We start from the raw sequence: 7,428 nt of genomic DNA on the forward strand, positions 1-7,428 counted from the left end.
AGTGAACATAAATGCACTGGGGTATGGACACAATCCACCCCCACGTCTCTCTCTCTCTCTCTCTCTCTCTCTCTCACACACACACACACACACACACACACACACACACACACACACACACACACACACACACACACACACACACACAGCGGTGGGAAGGCGATTACTCACCCACAAACCAGCTGGACAGTGGTAAAGGGAAGAAGGTGTTTAGCTGTGGGCCTAAATGCCGGCTCCACAGGTAGACGGGGGAGGGGGGTAGCTGTGGTGCACTGTATAAGCTAAAATTAGTTGGTATCTGTCCAACCAGGTAACCACAATGACCATTTATTTAATTTATTTACTTTTTTGTATACTTGCCCCGCAATTTTGTTTTTCATATTTATGAACTTGCATTGTTTCCACAGGCTACCACCTGCAGATTGTTTCTATATTACACGAGACATATTCTAGATCACTTATTCAGCAGATAGTTTAAACACGTCTCGTCTTTGTTTACTCAATGTCTTATTCGTAAGAAATGAGCTGCAACGCCGCAGTTTCACGTTGGCAATAAGGCTGCCACTGCCCTCATAACACCAGGAGCGGTGATGAGTCTCCTCCAGCTTTTATTCGGCCTAGTTGGGGTCCTGCGTGGGTGGGATTGTAGGAGAGGGGGTCTCACTGGGCTGGGTGGAAAAACTCAGCAGAGAAAATGATAAAATATGTTAATAATACGCAACTTTTTGAAGACTAGTTGGCTGGGGTGATTATCGATCCGCATTGAAAGTGATGTATGTGAAGAAGATGGCGGTGACTGAAAAAGGCGAGGTTGTCTGAAGCCCCTCGGTTACCTGGAGACAGCAGAGACGGCCTCTTCACCATGCTCACCAGCCACATTGTGGTCAGCTGTAGTCACATCCTCTCAAAACATCACAACTTACACTAGACGACATGACGTACAAACAGATAAACACAGTATAATATTATAGAAAATGCTAATGAAGAGATATTAATAATGATGGGGTGTCCAGGTAGTGTAGCTGTCTATTCCCTTGCCTACCAACATGGAGATCGCCAGTTCGAATCCCTGTGTTACCTCCTGCTTGGTCGGGCGTCCCTACAGACACAATTGGCCGTGTCTGCGGGTGGGAAGCCAGATGTGGGTCTGTGTCCTGGTCGCTACAGTATCGCTTCCTCTGGTCAGTTTTTTTTGGGGGGGGGGCTGTTGGAGGGGGGGGCTGTTGGAGGGGGGGGCTGGGGGGTAATAGCGTGATCCTCCCACACGCTACGTCCCCCTGGCGAAACTCCTCACTGTCAGGTGAAAAGAAGCGGCTGGTGACTCCACATGTATCAGAGGAGGCACGTGGTAGTCTGCAGCCCTCCCCGGATCAGCAGAGGGGGTGGAGCAGCGACCGGGACGGCTCGGAAGAGGGGTAATTGGCCGGATACAACTGGGGAGGAAAAAGTGGGGAAAAAAAGACATTAATAATGAAACGGGACCAGCAGTTATGTAAATACAGTCCCACACAGACACAAACAGGGATGTAAAAATACGAATGCCAAACATTAAAGTGTTTTTTTCAAAGCCATATATATTCATTAAACATATTCAAAGCTTTTCCCCTTTTTTGAAGACTTCTCTTTTGAAAATTCACATCATTTGAACTAAGATGAAATGTACCAAAGTAGGCGGATATAATTGTATTTAACGGCATATAGGTTTGAGGTTATTGCTATAGCGGCTGCTGGTCTGCTGTAATGATGTCTGCGATGCGATGGCACCAGAGTCTTCTTCATCCGTCTGTCTCCATGTATGGCCCATGCATCCTCATTAATGACCTATTTCATGGCACATTAATCCAAATGAGTTTAGGGAATGCAACATTAGCACATCTCCCAGCTCATAAGTCTTTCCGAGGGGGGTGATATTTGGACGTTTAATTTGCCGAAATTTGCCCCATTCTCCCCAGTCTCTGCCTGTCATGGGTAAACAGTACTGTGGTCGACGTGCATCCGTCATGAAACTTCTTGCAGCGCTCAACAGGGATAGTCCCCCGGTTTGGTCACACCGATAACATTCCAAGACCCGTTTCAAGTCCTTCATGACAAGTCACTTTTCACCGCAGCGGTTTGTTTTTTAAACTTTAAGGGTACTGTTCTCCGACATTTCCTCATCAGACATGACGAAAGGGAAGCTTCATCTAGATCCGGGCGCATTGTCCCATCACGATTTCTGAGCTGGTGTCAGTGATTTCACTTTTCCCCTTGGCAGAATTAGACTGCGGCTCAAGGACACTTCCTCTTTTGTACCCTTTTTGATGTGTTGCTCGACTTTGCATCATTAGACCGGATGAAAAAAAAACCGCCTGGTGCAATTTTTATTTCTTTCAAAATGTTCATTTGCATCATACAAAGACCAAAATCTATTCCGTGCAAAATTAAGTATAGCCCCTTTTTGTCTGTGATCTGCCCCCCCACCTCCCCATATCTCTCTCCCTGACTCTCTCTTTCTCTGCAGGGTAACTGCAGTTAAACACCTCTCCTGTTCACCACAGGGCAGCTTCCATTTTTCTCAGAGAATAGTGTTTGTTTTCATCATCTGTCACCCCTGTCTTTGTCAGCTGTCTAAGGCACACACACACACACACACACACGCACATACCCGCACACGCACACACACATACACGCACGCACGCACACACACACACACACACACACACACTATCACACTCAGTAAATGTTGTTCATGTCAGACTACAGTCTATTGGCTCGTGATGGCTATCTGGTTGGGTGGCACACCTGAGTTTTGGTACGGTGGTGCTCAGCCTCAATTGTTTCTGTCTCTTACAGTGTCACCTTATGTCTCTCTCTCTCTCTCTCTCTCTCTCTCTCTCTCTCTCTCTCTCTCTCTCTCTCTCTCTCTGTCTCCCTCTCCCTTTTGCGCACGCACGCACGCACACACACACACACACACGTGCACACACACACACACTGCATCTGTCCTGCGATAATAGTATAAAATATTCCAAATCATTCCTCTTTAGATGGTTAAACTACTGTCTTCCTCCACGCTGTTGGCTCACTACTCACTAAAAATGTGTATTAAAGGTGAGCGGATGTCAGCCTGTTCACATGTGCGGTAATGAGGCCGGGTTGCGTATCATCACACAATAAAGACTGAGCTTTCATACAGACATGACTCATAACAGCCAGAAGCTTGTATGCCCCCAAAAGTCCATCCTTTCAGGAAGTGAGTGAAAGCATAGTTGCTCTTACTGTCGAGAGGGATGCATCTGCAATCACAATCATATTTATTGCCTAGTGATTTAAAGACATGAGAAATTTGACTTGGTATGTTGGTGTGAGAGGGAAAAATTAACAGCAACCGTAAAAGAATAGTTTAAAGGATAACAATATATATATATATATATATATATATATATATATATATATATATATATATACACACACACACACACACAAGACAAAATAGATAAAAATAAGTGAAATATGGTGCAATAATGTGGAAACGCTGGGAATATGGGAAGTAGTCTCTTTACAAAAGGGTAAATGAGAAATTTGAGTAAGACGTTATTTACAGGATGAGAAGTTGATTAACAGTTTGATTCTAGTCCCAAAGTTAGACGCTGAGGAGGAGAAAATAAAAGATGAGGATACAAAGGAAAAACAAAACGACAACAACACAACAGTAATCTTGTTCCTCTCAAACGGTGTGGTCCCTCTCTCGGCCAGCTTGATATTTAAAGTGATACTGACATCAAAATCTGAATATTCCTGTTGATAGGCTATGTTCCGAGTTGGAATGTGATTACGGAGAAATTCAGTGGCCAAAACAGCGCGTCTGCGGCCACTCGAGAGAGATCGGTGATTGGCTGTAGATGGTGTCCAATGACAAATTGTCCCGGTGGATACGTAGACACCAGTCAATTTGCATATAGGGTTACACAGCCCTCTATACTACCTATGAGAGCTGTGGATAACTGGACCCATGTCAAACGTCACCGCGCTACTGCTCATGTTTAAAACCCTAAAATAGAAACGTTATATCGACGTACCTGGGTGTTATTGTTGTTTGCAACAGATTTTGAGTTATGAAGTCAAAATACTCACCGAATTGTGATATTAATCGACGTTTATCAGTCAGTTATCATGTCGGCGGACATGAGCGGTAGCGGTAGCGCGGTGACGTCAGGAAGACAGTAGCCAATTAAGGGTATGCGGGTGACGTCACAGATGCGGAACTCAGCGGTGACGCGGCACTGAGTGACAAAAAGACTGCGTGGCAGCGTTAACGTCCAGTTTGAACACAGCGGAAACGCATCTAAAATGGGAAAGAGCTGTTGTTTGATAGACTGTACTAATAGATTTAACAAAAAATCGGAGTTATCTTTTTACAGACCACCGAAAGATAAGGTAAAGAGAAACAAATGGATCGCTGCAATGCGCAGAAACAACTGGAATCCAGGCACCGAATAGTGGTTTCTCCGTTCCCATCTTGTGTCAGGTAGGCTATGTTGGATTTTTGGGTAACGTTAAATGGTAAGATCATAAAGTCATATACTGTATTGACTACAAATCAATTAAATATTTAGCATCTTTCATAGGTTTTTGTCAGCATATATTTTTTAAAAACGTCCTTGTGTTGTGTTCTACAAACAAAGGGGAGAATGGTTGGTTTAACGTTACAGTTTTCACAGTTGCAACTTAACAAAATAAGATAAATATTTGTGCAAACCTGTCCACATACAACTTTGGGTTCGCGAAGCGAACCCTAGTTATATGAACAACGACAAAATGGCTGAGAGGGTTATTGCATTGTGACATCATCCACAATAGCTCGCTGGAAAAAAGAAAAACGATGGAGGTGCATTCCCCGTGCCAATCCCGGACAATATGACCCCCTGTGGTCATATGTCCTCCCACCGACCCCGTATTGGCACGCCCACCGGAAGCGCTATTCCTCTTTGTAAGTCGAACCATCTCCAACTAAATGAGCACCACATCTGTGGCCCGGGTAGGAGGAGAACGGCTCTATTCTCAGCCATTTTGTCGTTGTTCATATAACTAGGGTTCGCAAAGCGAACCCAAAGTTACATTTCACGAACTCCAAAATGGCTGAGAGGGTTATTGCATTGAACAACGACAGGATTCGTGCCTCCGTTCCCTAGCCGTCCAATGAACCCTTCAAACCCCTGGTGGGAAGGGGTACGCGTTCTGATGAGAGCATCCTAAGAGGCCTGCTCCAGAACAGCGTCGGCAACCGACCGCACCTTAACGTGCCGGTAATAATGCTGTAAGAAAGTGGTCTCACCACTCCAAACGGCCGCCTGGCGGATGACCTCCCAGTCGATACCTGACAACACAGCTATCGACGTAGCAGTCCCTCGGGTAGAATGCGCCTTCAGTTTAGGAGCTGTTTTACCCGCTTTGGTATACGCCTCCGTAATACCATCCACCAGCCAGTGTGCTAGCCTCTGGGTGGAAAGGGCATAACCTGGTTTGCTCAGTCTGTAGGTCAACAGCAGCCTGTCAGACCTACGAATATCTGCTGTGCGCCGCATGTAAATGCGTAAAGCCCGTAAAGGACACGAGAGGTGCAAGTGTTTCTCATCCCTAGTCACCGGTGACGGATGAAACGCGTATATCACCACCGGGGCCCTACTCGTCAGGACAGACACAGTTTTGGGCACGAAACTGGGGTCTGTAAAGAGCGTGACCATCAGATCACCAGAAAACACCATCCCCTTGATGGTGAGTGCAGTGAGCTCACAACCCCTCGCTGCGGTGGTAAGTGCCAAGAGCACAGCCAGCTTAGCCGAGACATAACGCATGTCTGTCGTAGACGGGTTCAAAGGGATCTTTCTCTAGTGCGTGCAGAACAAGGGAAGCATCCCAAGTTTCAGCTCTCGTAAGCTCCTTAGCTGAGAGCTTCTTAGCACCCAACAGGTACTGCGTCATGAGCGGGTGCGTGAAAACCGTGCTACCCTCGATCTTCCCCCCGGAAGAACGTGAGAGCCGATACACAGACTTTGACCGAGGAGAAAGACCATAGTTTATCACTCCTACAGACCTCCACAAAAGTCAGTATAGGGCCAATCTCTACTAACAAAGGGTCCATGTCGCGTTCAGCGCAAAATTGGTCAAATCGATTCCAGTACCCCTGGAATACGTGGAGTCTTTACGCGCCGCTAAGATGACACGAATCACTTGCGCACTAAGTCCCATAGCTAAGAGCCTGGCTTTGTAAGCATCCACGCCGCTAATCGGGAGCCTCCTATCCAGGGGCCCTCCCGTAGCAGCCCTCCTGCTTGCGTGAGCGCGTCCGCCCACTCCGGGACGTCGAACCGCTCGCCTACTATCCAGGGCACTATTCGCGGAAACCACGGGGTGCTCGGTTCGTACGGGGCCACGAGAACTAACCGACCCCCTGTGCGCTCGAACTTGACCACCAGGTCTAGGAGGCACCTGCGCGGGGGGAATGCGTAAAGCATCTCCTCGGGCCATGGATCTAGTCCAAGCGCGTTGACCCCCAACGGCGCTAGGTCGGACGGGAGCATCGAGTACCAACGAGGGCACTTGTAATTGAGTTTCGATGCGAACAGATCCACTTGAGCTACCCCGAACCTCTCCCAGATCATAGCCACTATGGCTGGGTTGAGGCTCCAATTGTCCGCATGCGGGCCGCCTCTCGATAGGATGTCCGCTGCTTCGTTGTCCTTCTCAGGAACATGAAGCGCCCTGATTGATAGCGCGTTGCTGTTGACCCAAATCCAAATTTGCATGGCCAACTCTCTGCAACGCTTGGACTTCATACCGCCTTGGCGGTTGATGTAGGCCTTGGCCGTCATGCTGTCTGTCATTATCAGTATGTGACGGCCTGCGAGATCCTGAGCGAAATGCTGGATAGCCAGCCAAATCGTCTCCGTCTCGCGCGCGTTGATGTGGACCTTCTCCCCAGACGGCCACACTCCTCGCTCTGTTTTGTAGCCAAGGATGGCCCCCCAACCCGAGAGGGACGCATCCGTATAAATCGTTACCTCGGGTCCCCTGGGGCCCATAGGGACCCCAGACATGTCCACGCAGGCTCTGTTCCAGTGGTCTAGGTCCTGCGCTACCACGCGCGGGACCAGGATAAGATGGTTGTTGTACCGGCGTTCGTTGCCGTATTTCAAGAAGTGAACTGCGAACCACAATTGCAGTCTCCTCATGAACAACAGACCTAAAGGAACAACTTGGTGAGCCGATGCCAGAAGGCCCTCCTGATCATCCGATAAGTGACATATGTCCCCGGGACGAAATGTGCTAACGTGGTCCTGGTGGAATGCCATCTCTCTTGTGTAAGGGTTGCGCGCATGGATACCGTATCCAAACTCAGACCCAGATACGTTGCCTGGCACGAAGGCCATGGCGCGCTCTTCTTTATGT

The sequence above is a fragment of the Lampris incognitus genome, chromosome 9 (assembly GCF_029633865.1).
Source record: "Lampris incognitus isolate fLamInc1 chromosome 9, fLamInc1.hap2, whole genome shotgun sequence".
Classification (NCBI taxonomy): Eukaryota; Metazoa; Chordata; class Actinopteri; order Lampriformes; family Lampridae; genus Lampris; species Lampris incognitus.